Source organism: Pollicipes pollicipes, unplaced genomic scaffold (genome assembly GCF_011947565.3).
Source record: "Pollicipes pollicipes isolate AB1234 unplaced genomic scaffold, Ppol_2.1 Scaffold_4002;HRSCAF=4701_pilon_pilon_pilon, whole genome shotgun sequence".
Taxonomy (NCBI): Eukaryota; Metazoa; Arthropoda; class Thecostraca; order Pollicipedomorpha; family Pollicipedidae; genus Pollicipes; species Pollicipes pollicipes.
The window spans coordinates 44890056-44905403 of NW_023596420.1; the positions used below are offsets into that span (position 1 = coordinate 44890056).

Consider the following 15348-nt stretch of genomic DNA (forward strand, 5'->3'; position numbering starts at 1 on the left):
ATAGAATGGTCACGGGGCTCCTCCTGAGACCGCTTTTTGCCAATGCTTACATAGCCAAGTGGAAGACAAAACTCTTTTAAAATGCATCCCTCCGTCCCGCACTTTACGCACGATATGTCGATGACATTTCCGTAGACATCAGCGACGAAAGCCAGCTAATCGACGTCAGTGACAAAAACCATCTGATCAACTAAAAAATGCAATGGAATAAACTTCCGTTCTCCTTCACCTGCGAACTAAGCGTCAATAACCGCATTTCATTTTTAGACACATATATCACTGCTGACCAAGAACGATTCGTGGTAACAGTGCACAAAAGGCCAACAATGTTTAAAGCCAAAGCAGGGTTTAAAGGGGACTTTCGAGGATAGGGTTGCATTTGTTTGGACGATTTGAAATCCACATGCTCCTTTAAATGTCCACCATGAAGTTAGACTTTACAGTTTGACGAGCAAACTGAAACTTGTTGGTACTTTATTGTTATTACTTTGCCGGTTATACCTGACTGTAGCATGTAACAATATATTCGTCGCTTGTACGATGTGTGTGTGCACATTTCAAAATGGAAGGCGTAATTTCGAAATGTCACCGCTACCAAAAGATGCCAAACATCGGTGAGTCGCTTTTTAGTCTCAATAATGAACAGATAACCGTTATCAGAAAACCGGAGCAAGTGCTTATTGCACTCATAAAGGCTTATTAAATGCGCCTACGCTAAGGTTTTTTACAACACTTGCATACAAGACAATATGTGCCTAAACATACCAATATATATATATATATATATATATATATATATATATATATATATATATAGGCTGTGGCTGAAGAAAAATTCCCAGTTAAGGACTTACACTTGCTCTACAAGTTCAGGGAAGGATTAAGACGAGGTAGATTGGCATGACGATGGAATAATTGTTCGGACTATCTTCTTCGTTTTCGCTGCTAGTTGCACGACGCTCTTGTCGCGAGGTGTTATTGAGTACCGAGGAGGACTGGACTATGTTTGACTATCAGCCTTTTATACGTTACAACGCAAATTTTCCGCCTGGAATTGCTGGAAGCGGCACCAGGATTGCCTTGGATGCGAGTCAGTTCTCTACCAGCTGATTTTGTCTTTCCGGTTAGCTCAGATGGTAGGGCACTAGACTCGCGATCAAGGAATCCTGAGCTTTCATCGCAACAATTCCAATAAAGGAATTCCGGTTGCGACCCACACACACGGCTGGTAAGACAAGTATAATCCGGTCCTTCTCAGAATCCCATAACAAGTTACCACGGCCGGAGGATTACTGGCCGAAACGTCGTGTATTTGACCAGCTAGGCGAGAATGACATTCCGAAAAATTATTCCATCCGTGAATTCCAACGTTTGCAATAACAACATTGGCCGTCATTTAATTTTTTTCCTCCCCGTAGGACCGTAAGGCACGTCTCACTGCCAGGTCCCCGACGAGGTCTCTGGTCAGGTCAAGGTCTCCAAACCTGGGTCTTGCCTGGAAGAAGTTCGGGAGCTCAGATCGTTCCATCAACTTGACCGCCTTGGATGGTGGGTTCAGGGCCTCCACAACAATATCTGCTTTGTAAAACGTATGGCAAGCCCTTCAAAGATATTGTAAACTGAAAACCTATCTTCCTTCCGTGAAGATTTTCAGGTAACCAGATTTGTTCACAAAAGGTAAAAGTTACAATTTCTCCAATGCGGTCGTGGCGCAGCAGTTACAAATAAGCTCATCAAAACAAGGGCGTGAGCCAAGGTTTGGTGAAAAACACTGTTCGTAATTAACGCAAGGACCCGGGGACCGCCAGGGCTTCTTCGGGCCTTGGTGCTTCTTCGCGGTTGTGGACTTCCCGGTGTAGCTCAGCTAAAAAGTTCGCTACTCACATGTTCTGCAAATGGACAGGTAGGCCTTGATCTTTATGAATGTGAAAGGTACTTTGCTGTGGTTGGAAGGGTCATGTGGCTTATTCTGCTCGTATGAGCTGCCATTTCAATCATTAGCTCCATGTTTCACTAAGTACCGCTGTTTAAACATAAACAAGAACAAACCCATAACTTTCTAAAGTAAACAGTGAGTTTACAGGGGGTAACTTGTCATCAGAAATGTTCTGAGTGGGTCTGTGGGGAACATTCTGGGTAACCAGGAGCCTAAATATGGTTGAAACAAATTTATGAATCACAGCATGTGAAGGAAAATGGTGAGTTCATAGATTATTTCTAAGATCTATACAGTGCTGTATAAGCTGTCTGTTCAGTGTTGGGCCCTAAGTTGTTGGTTGTGTTTAAAAGGTGTTCACGTTCCTAAATTATGTGTGCATTTATGGTCGGCTGTGGCACTCTGTAGTAGTGGAACTCTGACACTGTAGGAGTATAAGTTTCTACCACTGACAATTTTTTATTTATTATGATCACATTAAGTGGAAACATGAAAAGGATATTGATGTCTGTTAACTTTGGTCTGATGATGAAGCTATTGAGTATTTCCGCACTGTTGCAATTCATCAGAAAATGAAGTGGTCAGATATATTTCAATGCTTCCAGTAGTGCAAATTGAGTTGTGAAAGGTGCTGGCATGAGCATGTCAATCATTGAAGGTGTTGATGTGAGATGTGTTTTAGCTTTAGTTAAGCTTGAACTGCAGATGTACCAAAGGATTTTGAACTTTGCAAGGAGTATCAATAAATAAATTGTGTGGCTTCTTTGTACAAGCACGATACTTGTTTTGCAAGTGGATTCTCAGGTTAGCCTGAAAGTGTTTATGCAAAGTCATTCAGCTATGAAAGAATGCATGATAACATCATATTTGGGAAGCTGCAATGAAATGATTGGCAAGCAGCAAAAGTGCAGGATAGTGTATCTGTATTGTGTATGGTTGCACTGGAATTTTGTCATAGATAGAGCATTTATTAGAATTTTTAAATGAGATGAAGCATCACATAGAGCATCTCCATTTTAGGTTTCTACATGGAAAAATAGATGGTTACACAATAACATGGCAAATATTTGCTATGAAGGAAGCTGTCCAGAACTTAAGGTGTTGTTTTGTAGTGCATAGGCAGTGCTGTCAGTGGCCTGTCAGGTGCCAGACTTGGCACTGGTCACTATTCACATGCTCATGGGGAGTAAGTTGGTCAAACAAAAACCAAATGAAGAAAAGCTGATGACCCTATCCACCTCTCTGGGGCTTCTAGACTGCACCACTTGCCTTGCTGCCCATCTCAGACATGACCTCTCCTCGACTCGATCCCTGACCATCGCTGCTTTGCCGGCCAGGAAGCGGCGCCAGTGCGTGGTGTGCCGCCAACCGACGACGGGCGAGCGGCGCTGCTCGGCGCTGGACGGCCGCACGCGAGCCGGCCACCTGCTGGCCGACACGGCGCTGCGCCGTCAGCTGCCGGTGCCGGCCAGCGCGCGCGCCGCCGTCTGCTCCTCCTGCTGGGAGCGTCTGAGCCGCGCCGACGAGCTGGCCGACGCGGCGCAGCGGCTCACCGCCGAGCTGGAGGTGCGCGTCTGGGCTAGTCGGCAGGGCGCCGACGCCGCCGCCGCCGGCGCGCCCGGCGGGCGCTGCGCCGCCTGCCGCGATCGCAGCGCCCCTGGCGGTCCGCTGCCGCGGCGCGTCCGTCTGCTGGTCGGCGTCGTCGGTGCCGTCGATGCCACCGATGAGACTATGCGGCTGTGCGCCGAGTGTGGCCGCCTGTGCCGGCGGGCGGCGCACGCCGCGCGCGCCGAGGAGCGGCTGCGACGGGCGGTGGCCGAGCTGGCACAGCGCCGCGCTCACGACGACGACGAGCGGCAGCGGGATGGCGTCAAGTGCAAACGGGTGGGTGCCCTGCCGTGTGCAGCTCCGATCGATTCCGATGCCTGGTGCTGGTCTTTTTTAAGGGCGGTCAGGTGAATGTCGGCTTTTGATGTTGGGCGCGTTCGCTTTTTGGCGTCCATGTTCCAGATCGCAGCAGCTACTTCGTGGTGTAGTTCCTCAGATTCCTTTGTCGTGGACAGAGTGTTTTGTTATGCACATCTTAAAATTCCAGTAGAATGTTTGCAGCACGTACTAGGCTAATGGGCATCTTTGTAAATGACGGCACACACATTGAAAATAGCTTGCATTTGAAAACATGGTTCCCAAAACAGAAGTCGTCGGCACGCATGGGCTGGTGCATGCTGGTCGGCGGTCCGATAAAAATTGTAATGCACCCTAAAGATCCTGACAGACATTTGGGGCAGCTCCCATTCTTCCTATAACAGGGCGCGAACTAGCTGCTGCATGTTCTTTTATGCTTATCGCGTAAACTCTGTGGTAATCGTGTTAACATTCACATCCCATTTGTCATATAAAATAAACGTCGAAAGTTGAATGTTGTAAGTTGTACTGTTAGTTAGCTTGGAATTGTGGGTGATTGCCTGCTCGAGGTGTGCTGCTGAAGCTTCTCGACGCATCGCACCTGGCCACGTACATAGCGATCACACTAAAGATCCGCGTTTGTTGCTGTATTATGTTGGCTTTTAGAATATTTAGACCTTTGTTTTTTCAGGTATTGCTGGTTTCTCCAAAAAGTCCCACCGCAGGTAAGTGCCGTTTGCCATGATATGCGCCGTGTACGTGCGATGTTGAAATGATGTGACATAATTTCAGCAGGCACTGCGCGTGTGAGTTGCCTTCCACGTTGAGATTGCGGATTGTATGATGAAGAAGTGGAGCTTCCTAACGAATTTCGGGGTCGGGAAGAACTGGTGTGTGACACTAAAGAGGCTGATCTGCTAGTGCGATCTGTTTTGCACATGCCGAAACCGCGTCAGAATGGCACGCCCTGGAGGGGAGAGGAAAGTAAACCTTCCGCCTCATCGACCTCCTGCTGCTCTCGCCGCACCAACGGAACGCCAGGATCACCACATTTTCATAGAATAGCGCTGGGGGGAGGGGGAGGGGGGGATTTCTTGATTCCCAGGTGATAGCAGTCATGTGCCAAGTGTGTGAGGGCCAATGTCCAAACAAACAACCAATCAGAAATCGTCGATCTGCAATTACCTCGAAGCTTTTAATACACAAAACATCAATGTGTTGAATTATCTGTAATGACCAACTGTTACGCAACCGATGCAGTCATCAGGGGGGTAGGGGGGGACAGCCCATCGTCAGTGGGGCTTTACGATGCACTCGGCGAAAGGCCTTCGTTCAAGACGCTGATCGATCGCGCTAGTTCTCAAATTGCCGTTTATGCCCGCGTGCTATACCTATCTCGATCTCAAAGGGCGAGTCAAACAGGTCAAGCAGTCAAGCTGCAAATATTTGTTTAGCATTATGCACCCAGCGGGATGGGCCGGGAGGTCCTGGCCTAGCCTGATGACTGCTGTGAAATGAAGGTCGATCCTGCATTCAATGACTGTGATGTTGGCAAGGTGTTACATTAAGCAGTGGCCAGGTCGGATCTGGCAAGATGTCAAAATCGCCTGTAAAATATGTCGGTGTGGATACCGAATTTTTTTTACAAAGCCTTGAGGGAGAACGAAATCAGCGGGAAATTGCATCGATGTGTGAATGGGAGACCGAATTACAAAAGGAGTGAAACACTTTGAGCCCAAAATCGTCCGTGAATGGTGTCCTTTGCTGCAGACAATTTGTTTTCATTTGGACGCACTAGAGTCGGGACGCAGGGCATTTGGCACGGAGTGGTTAACACGCGTGCTCATTGCGTTTACTTACAGACTCGACACGTGTGGTACCCTCCGTCGGTACTCATCGAGCATATTAACAGGGGTCGGTCTGCTAAAGACCTGTTATCGGGGCAAAATGTTATCGGCAATCGATGTGCCGGAAAACTCCAGCAGTCTGCCTATCTGCTAAAGAACGAAGTTTGCTAAGTGGCCACGCGGTCATCTGAGGTCAGGCATGCATGTTTTTGTCAGTCAGGCATGTCAGGCATTTTCGCGATGTTGGATTACTTTCCTTTCCTTCCGTTCTTCTCGCGTTCTTCTGCGGAAGCCGGCCCCATCCTGCACGTAGCGGGCGCCCGGCCGAAGCCGGCCCCATCCATCCTCCGACAGAGGGGTAACGACGTGGCCGGATAGGGGTCGAAGGTCGAACTGAGTGGGGGATCCGCCCACTGTCTGGCCCCCTAAGAATGAGACGCCGGGAGAAGACGCTGTCCCGCGGGCGCGGACCTCCATTCCAGGGCAGCTGCGTCACGTCGCCGGCGCCGGCTGTGAAGTTAGTCAGCGTTGGCAGTGACTGAGGGTTTTAGATATGCCAAGCTGGGATTAGAAATGCCGTTGGTCCATGTGGCTAGTTACCCTTGTTTTTGTGTCTTTTTTCTTGTGGGTGGATACACCAAAGTTAGTTCTCTTGCTTCTTCTGGATTTGGCGGTATTTAACCATCTTTAAAGTTCTTGGAGTATTTACACGTTATTCGATAACAGGGACAAACATCGATGGAGGGCCGAAGCTTTCTAAGTAGACGCTCCATCTAAGATATGATCTAGTGAACTCTTCTTCCCGCCCGCGTCCTTCCCAAACGCACGCTCTTACTGCATTGCTTAGATAAATTACTATTTATTGCGTGATCCAACACTCTGTTTCGAAGTCTCTAGGTCGTTGTTTTCCTGTCCGCATGCTTGCCACTGATCCCCAGCGTGGCCAGAACGTTTCAAAGCCAGTGAAGAAGATCAGCTGGAGAAATGTGGTAGCGTCTGCCACGGATCCGCGCGAGCGGCATTCCTGTGACCTGCAGCTTACCGCCCTCTCCCAGACAGGCGCTTAAAGCGATCGCTTCCCGTCTCGAAAACCGGCGTTGGGCATGTCCAGGCACATTTGTGACTTACTGGGTTTTCACACTGATGCTGATGGCATTTGCTTTGGCTGCACGATGAATTCACGTGTGTCGGTAGCTGTTAATGCACCCGCTGGGATGCCGGGGATTGTGGTGAAACGGATCGGCTACATGTAGTAAATATAGAAGATGTGAGGGATAAAGGTATGTGTTTAGCGGCCTACCATACAATACGTTTCACATGGAGGAGAGAGGGGGTGTAATGGAGCATGACCGAAGCGTGACAAGGCGGATGGAGGTTAGGAGGGGAGGGAGGGGGGAGGGGGAAGCGTTACGTTACGCTTAGACGTCATGGTGCTCGGGTTTTTGTAATAGGTTAAAAATTAGAACCGTATGCTGGTAGATGCCTAGCATGATAAGCAGCACGCCCGTAAGCATTCTAAGAATGTGCCCGTCTTTTTTGCCCCTTTCGCCCAACAGACGCCAAATGGACGCTACGTTTTTCACTGCATAATCAAAGGAATTTCGCCCAGCGTGACCGTTGCGTAAAGAGCGGAGAGAAAGCTTGAAAAATGGCCGGAGATGCTTTAACAAAATTTATGGGCGGCCTGTTAGCCATTTTGAAGAAGGGAGAAGGCGGGGCATTGAGTTCGCGATTTGGCGACTACGGGTTTTCATCCCTCCCTGTTTTCGTTGCAACATATATATGTTTCGCAAGTCCCAGCCCAAAGCATCATTAGGGTGAGGCAGTCCTCTAGGTTCTGCATTGTCCTCCCGGCCAACTTGGAATCGTTGTTTCACCCATCGATAATTGTAGAGATAAGGGAGGGTTGGGAACATGCTGAGAAGAGCTCGTGAGCCACAGGTGCTAAGCCTAAGTTTTCTGTGTGAAGGGAAAAGGGTAAGGGCTACGCAGTTAGGGCTAATGGTATATGCACCACGTGGGTAATGCGAACGAGTGCGTGAAAATTTTCGTTTTCGTTGTGACGTACTGGTTTGGTGCTTGTCGTTTATCATCCATGGCTGTATTTACGGTATCGCCAAGGGATTTGTCTACTCATTCACTTGGAAATGAATTGGATCGAATCTCAGGAATGTATTTGCATTGCGTTACTGAGAACTTTGCAAATCGCACCCTCGCATTAAGTGTCATATTACATGGACAAAAGGCTCAGCACGCTGCCATGATCGCAGCCGGCATGATTTTACAAGTGGATGTTGAATATTGCTCCAACGCAGGTTCTGCATTATGGTGTGCTACGTGTTCCATGCTCACAATCATACTTCGCGGGAAGGTGTAGGGCCGAGAACACAAAACACACCGCTCCGCCATCAACCTGCTGGGTTACATGTACCCGAAAGCATCTTATAAGCGTAAAAAAATTAAGCATCTGTTTTTTGTTGAGAGGTAGCGGACCGAGGGGTGCACAGGTGGTGATTTCGTGCACGGGAGCTGTGAGGGGGTCTTCGGCGCAGTCGCCGTCGACCATTTAGCATTCGGGCTTCAGTGATTTATTATAGGGCAAGGCGCCCACGGGTGCTTTGCTTTGCCCAAAACGAATTCTTTCACCGGACAACAACACAAGAAACAAAACTCCGCAACAAACGTATGTCCTTCGAACCCGTAGAGGGTTGCTGTGCCCGGACACAGCGGCCTCTTGCATCTGCAAATGCAGAATAGTTTCGGAAGGCCAGCGCTGCATTCCAGCGGTGCGTCACCGCTTCACTGGGGCGTACGTGGGCTTCAGATGTCCGGACAAGCGGAGCGGAGGCCCGGGGCACGAAGAAATGGCGATATGTAAAGAGCGTGTGGTAGGTGACTGTTTTGGGCAGGGGCTGGGTTGAGACAACGCGACAATGTGGACGGCTTCAAACGGCCCGTACTGAGTACGTGCCTTGTGAGGTTATCGAAGCGCGTGGAAGTGGGTGTAGGGATTCTGAAAAGGTATTCCCAGGGGTAGTGGAGTCTCCAAGGCCTAGGAAAGGTCCTTTACAATTCGTAAATGGAACTCGGATTCACGAAAACACTGTCATTCTGAAAGGGACGTAGAACCCCAACGAAAACGCCTGGAGTGTACGCCAAGGTCTTAAATGTATGGTCAGAGCCATCTATTTGTGAAGCTCTGTAGAGCTCAGAAGGGACATTTAAGCTTCATAGCGGTACCCTCGAGTTGGCGGTAGCGCGGCAAGGGTTTAAAACGTCAGGGAACCGCGCCGGTAGTGCGTGACCTTACGCGATGGATTTCGGCATATGTGCCGTGCCGTGTGGCAGTGCCGCATAGCACGGATCCTCAGGCAAGGAGATTTCCGCAGGACTAAGAATAGGTATGGGCCAAAAAATGGGTTCGAGCTGAAACTTTGTCCGTCTTAATGGATGTGTATCATTTTGTCTTATATCATGCACGTTCCGAGAGAGAAGCGTCTGGACGAATGAGTTTGATAAACCATCTGAGTGTTTTTAAGGATAGGTAAGCGCAGGCTTTTGAAGGTTTCTTGTCTAGTTAATTACGTTGAAACATGTGCTATTACCTCGTGATTCATGCGGCTCTTTTCTCTTTTTGTCAGGTATTTTTTATTTATATTGAAAACGTTCTTGCGATAAAACTGAAGTGGTAACCTGATTCCTCGTGGAAAAACCAGGAGGGTGGAGAGGTAGGTGCGTTGATATTTCGGCCACATGCCTTTATCGAAATGAATTCAAACGCCAACCTTGCTTTAAAGAGCCTGTTGAGTTTCCCATCCCCAAACATTCGCTTACGTTAAGTTCCGTGAAAACCTGATATTCGTTTCGATAAAGGTATGTTGCCTGAATATCAATGCGTCTATCTCTCCACTCTCCTGGCTTTTCCACGAGGAATAAGTGTATTACTACTGTCTTATCTATAAGCATAATGCTCCTTGCAAATGCACTTAACATCTCAAAACTTTGTGACGTTTGATTTCAACAAAGGACTTGCGGGAAGGAAAGATACGTCTATGTATGGCAGCGCTGTTGCCTGTGAGTTACGGCAAATTCAGCTGGACAAGACTCCTGACACGATTTCTGTTCTCCATCTTTGCAGGCGGTGGAATGTACCGAATGTTATGTAATCGTTGCTGTATCCGCCTGGTTAACACGGCTGACCTCGAATGTCGGGGATCTGTGGTGACCTCGAATGTCGGGGATCTGTGGCGTGGTGTGATGTGGCTCCCGTAGGCTCACTGTACACCTCTCCGCGTGTAAGACATCACCAACATGTGATGTCTGTCGTTGCAAATTTCTGGTCGGAGCAAATTGTATGCCTCCAGTTGCGCTTTATAAGAACATAGTTTTGTCTTCGGAAATGGTTTTGTAAGGATACTGATAGTGTACTGATTGACGTGTCTGCGTTAACCACTGCACGTCTGGGGAACCAGAGGTGCGGGGTTTGATTCCCTGCGGTGCCCGCACTGTCTGCCAGGGTGAGAGGCAGGCGACACCATATAGCCTGAACAGCTGGGTGCATCGTAAAGCCTCGATGATCGATGAACTGGTTGTATACGGAGAGACTTTTTTCGTTTCGCCCCGTGCTGTTCTCAGAAACGTCTGTATATGACCTTAGCACAGACTGTTACCTGTATGTATGACTGCGTTAACACAGTTGTAGTCGACCTCGTGCAGCTTTTTAGGAAAACAATGCAGGGGATCAGGGCAGGTTTGATGTGTAGCTAAGCACACATATGTGCTCCTAGTTTCCAAAAACTCGTGACATAAGCGGAGTTAGTCTCCGCGCACTACGCGAAGGCTGAATACACAACGAGCTGACTACGGAAGCATTATCTTAGCAACCACAAACCTGCTCAGGTGCAACAAAACACGCGGGCTGTTTGCTATGCCACCCGACGCCGGCTGAGTCGGAGCATGGCCGTGAGGGTGACACTTGCCGGCGTCTCGCTTCGCTCACCCAGCCAGGGACCTGCATTCCTGTGCGCTGCTATTCCCAGAAGTGACCGGCCTTTCCAGTCAGCCGGTGGTGTGAAAATGCTCCGCCGCTGCTGCGCCTTGGAGCAGAGCTCAGACAATGTTGGATTGGCGCCAGAGGATTCCACTGAGGCGGGCTGCCGCCCAGTCCAATCGCTTATCCTCCGGAGCGCCTCCTACATGCATGCTAGGTGATGCATAGGGGTATGCACAGTATGGCGGCGATGCTCGGTTCTGAGAATGCTTCAGATGGGGCGTCTCGGCGGGCTGCGAGCCGCGCGTGGCGTGCTGGACGACCGCAATCAGCGGATTCGCCCGCCTGAGAGTCACGCATACCGGCTGGACCCTGATGCGCCGTCGGTAGTCCTTGGTTGCGAGGCATCAGTGACGGGGATGTCTTCAGACCTGGCTGTTTTCCGCAGAAGGGTGTTCGTTTTTTATGTGTTTTATATGATTTGCGAATGACTTGTACGGATTGCCGTAAATGCCGCGCGCGCCATTTTGTGGTTCTGTGTTTGTCAGGAAGTTGTGATTAGTGACATTTTATAAATCTCACTGGCTTTCTTTCTAGTAATGGCGTCCATCCGAAGCACGTGTCTACCAAGTCAACAGCTCTGTAATTGTGACATGAAATTATTGATCTCTGCATGCCATTCTTGGGCTCAGTAATTTGTTATGTTCCAATTTGGCCCGCCCACTTTTCCTTACAGCCCGTTGAGTTTCTCATCACTAAAAATCCGTCTACGGCGAAGATTTGACGAAAATTCTGTTAAATTCCGTGGAATCTTGAGTGTTGGGCGGCGACCTTGATCTGGCGGTGCGCGACGCTCGACTACCTTGACCATACGGGGGGCGACTTTCAGCGACGGTGGCTTAACGGGACGCGACGCTTGGCGACCGTGACCTGACGGGGGCGACCTTGGCTCACGGAGCGCGACGTTCGGCGACCGTGGCCTGACGGGGCGCGACGCTCTGCGACCGTGGCCTGACGGTGTGTGGTGCTCGACGGCCGTGATCACAGCTGATCGTGAGCGGCCGCTGTCGCCCGTCCGCAGTCCATTCCGCCCTATGATCACATCTGATCGTGAGCAGCCGCTGTCGCCCGCCCGTAGTTTATTCCGCCCTATGATCACATCTGATCGTGAGCGGCCGCTGTCGCCCGCCCGTAGTTTATTCCGCCCTATGATCACAGCTGATCGTGAGCGGCCGCTGTCGCTCGCCCGCAGTCCATTCCGCCCTATGATCACAGCTGATCGTGAGCGGCCGCTGTCGCCCGTTTGCAGTCCATTCCGCGCTATGATCACAGCTGATCGTGAGCAGCCGCTGACGCCCGCCCGCAATTCATTTCGGACCGAAGCGAACAGCGTGTGCGTGAATCGATTCGCGCCCGCCCGCCCCGCCGCGGAAACGCTGTGCTGCAGAGGCTCTAACCGGTTGTGCTATGGGGGCGGATTATACGTTGCGGATATGGGCATTTCAGCGCGATAAATCCGCGGGAAGGCCGGTAACGGCGCCGCATGGCACTTCGCGCCAGGCACAGCAAGGTCACCGTCGTCAACAAACATCTCCCTGAGGTTTGTGATCATGTGACCCATCCTTTCTGTTGGTAAACACACGTAGGTATTGAAGGTGATGCGGAAAACAGCTACTGATTTGCCAGACGCATACAAACAACCGAAGCGGTGCGCCGAGCTTGGTTTATTTGGGACTGTCACCTCCCGTCCGCTCCACCGCCGATGTCTGTGTCCCCGATGTGCACCACAAATAGCCCAGAAGGTGGATAAAGAAGCGATCGTGCTGTCCGGACGTGACCTTCTCCGCTCCCCTCCCCTCCAGTAAACCGCATGACGCAGCGCGTCCGACGATCAACGAGGAGCATGTCTCCTGCCGGGATTTATGGCCGCCACTGGCCAGCGCGCCCGCGCGGCGCCGAACGCCCGATGACGTCACGCCCCCGTCCGGCAGACGCTGAGGTCGGCGTTGGGGAGTCGCCGCGACCCCGGCTGGGCGTGACTCCGCTGCAGCTGCCGCCAGCTGCCAGCGACGCCTGGGCCGGCCAGGCACGGCGCGCGCAGCTGGCGCTCTGTCGCCTGCCGCCCACGGCGACGTTTGTGGCACTGCTGGCGCAAGAGCTGCGCGGGCTGGCGACGAACGACTCTCCAGCTGCATGCGAAGGGGAGGCTCTGTAGTGGTAGGGTAAGGGAGGTCGGCGGTGGGGTTGGGCGGAGTTGGAAGGGCCGTGGGAGTCGGTGAGTGCCCGATGTGGTACAAACGTATAGTTACGCGCAGTGCAAGGATGTCTCAAGTGCGTCGTTAGGTTATTCGCGTTGGCGTCCCTGCGCAATGACTTGGTCCTGGCCTCGACTCGGGTAGGCATGTAGTTCGAAATGATTTGATTTGTCGCCTCGCGCTTTGGAGCTGTTATCTTTACATTCTGTTCGTGTTTCCTATTTATTTTATGCATTCCGCTTATATTTCCTTTGTTCCCTATTCGCTGTCGCTGCGTGACAAAGATAAGTGGACACGGGATGGCAGGCCCCGACCGTAAAACAACTTAGCGGCAGCCCCGTGGCGTTATGTGGCACAACACAGGTTCATGAAGGTTAAAAAGACGCTCCTGCTCGCTCCCATAGCTTTTTGTGATTTTTCACGCGCATCAACTTGGCGGCTAGTTTTCGCGCGATTCATCCGTGTCGTCAATTATCCGTCCCCAGGTCGAGGATGTATCTAGCTGTGCATTACCAGTTCTCTGCAGGTGTCAAATAATTAGTCTGTTTTGCGTGTGCCATGGTGGAATTTCGGAGCCAACTGTCCCTAAACTGATGCTGCGTTGGCTCCCGTCGGGAGTTGTGTGAAATGTACCGATACCCATCGCTGTGGTCCCTATCGTTTTTTACCTCCGCATGACCATCTGAAGCGTGCCGTGCCGTATGGATCCAATTTGCGTTACAAGGTATTTTGCACACTGCGGACGGTGTTGTCTCGAATGAACTGTTTTTTGCGCAGTGCTCTGTGATAGCTAATGCTCGTAAACTGAAAGCGCATTTTGACTTGACAATACTCATCTGATGTGTCAAGCAAGCGCACCATTGCCCAGTTGACCCTGCGTGGGTTGCCGTGTTTTGTGTGAACAGTACAGAGTACTGAATGACCAGTAATTTTCATGATTTTGCAGTGTAAATTCCTGTGCGTTATTTTTGTGGGGCAAAGGCTCTGGCATGTCTGTTAGGAGCTGCTTGTGCCATAACCCTGGGATTTCATGAAGGTTCTATCCAAGACGCTTACTACATGACGCTCAATAAAGATGACGTTCAGACGTATCCGATGATCTTCCGGGAACGGCGCGGGGTTTGCACGTGGCCTGCTCTTAATGCGCCCATGGCGCCTTCTAGGCCGGCATTGCGGGCACTGCTGGCGGAAGCCCGGATGTGTGACCCGTACCTTTATGGCATCTGATGCCAGAAGAGAACGTGCTCTTGGTAAAAAAAAAGAAAAACGGAACGTAATATAGTCTGTCACGGCGGAAGGCTGCTGTCACGAGGCACTCACGAGCCTCGAGCGCAGAGTGAGATGCCTTTCATGGCACACGAGTCGTGTACATGCGTATTACTGTGATAATTTTGGCTCCATGTTGAAAGCCAACATGAGCTCGGTGATGATGTCCCTTGTTCCAAATTCCTTGTCCTCGGACTCCTTCTCCAACACGCGCCGCACGCAATCAAGTGTTGGTCTACCGGGAACGAGTACCTGGGAAACCAAGGACGTATTCATCAGGGCTCATCCAGCAGCGTGTCGTTGGTGGCTCCTGCCCATTTGCACCAGTCTATCAGGACATCAAACGCCGCAGTCCTGTGGTGAGTGGTACCGCCGAGGACATTCTTTAACATTGATGATTGAATTTATGGGCGATAAAACCACGGAAGTATCACATTTTTACAAAGCTCACTCATAAATGGGGCAACGCAAGAAGCCTCTGCATCGCGATGCCTGCCTGACTTCGAGCATGTGTGTGGGGAGGGGGGATCGAACGTCCTTCTCGGTGCCCGAATGCGTGCGGTGATAGCATGCGATAAACCCTTCCCGCACTTAAAACGGGAATATGTTGGGACGAATTCCTAAAACCATCCCACCAGTGGCATCAAAATGCTTAGATGCTGTGTCTGTCGCCGTATTGTGGCCTGGTTTCCTTTGCCGTCAGAACATTGCAGGGGCGTAGTTTGGCAGAATGAGTCCGGAGCGGGCTGAACAGTGAAAAAAATGACTCACCATGACCCAAAAGTACGCCAACAAACGGGATACTCCCCGAATTTGACTCGCGTTCCTCAAAGTTGGGGGCCTAGATCCAAAGTTGGGAGAGTGGCTGAAGACCCCCCCCCCCCCCCCACCCCGCCCGCCGCCTCCCCAACTGAGTAAGGAAACTACTCCCCTGTGACGTTGGCGAATGAGTGGTTTAACAATTTTCGGCTTGTCTCAGTGCCACCCCTAAATAATTTTACCTGCGGGCTAGCTTATCCCACGAGGCTGAAGCATTCCATAAATTAATTGTCACTTGTCGGCTGGCAAAAGACAATCGTTTGTCAACCGTTACGATGTTTTGCGACAAAACACCGCAATAAATCATTCTGTGCAACGCTTCTGCCCCCT

At 50.7% G+C, this 15348-nt stretch overlaps 1 long non-coding RNA gene across 1 annotated transcript; it reads left to right on the top strand.

Annotated features, from left to right (window-relative positions):
* The first annotated feature begins 3742 nt into the window (after positions 1 to 3742).
* On the top strand, positions 3743 to 12752 carry LOC119093179 (uncharacterized). Its single transcript, XR_005093608.1, has 3 exons — positions 3743 to 3820; positions 4533 to 4566; positions 12670 to 12752. It is a non-coding gene; the product is annotated as an uncharacterized LOC119093179 (long non-coding RNA).
* The last annotated feature ends 2596 nt before the right edge of the window (positions 12753 to 15348 follow it).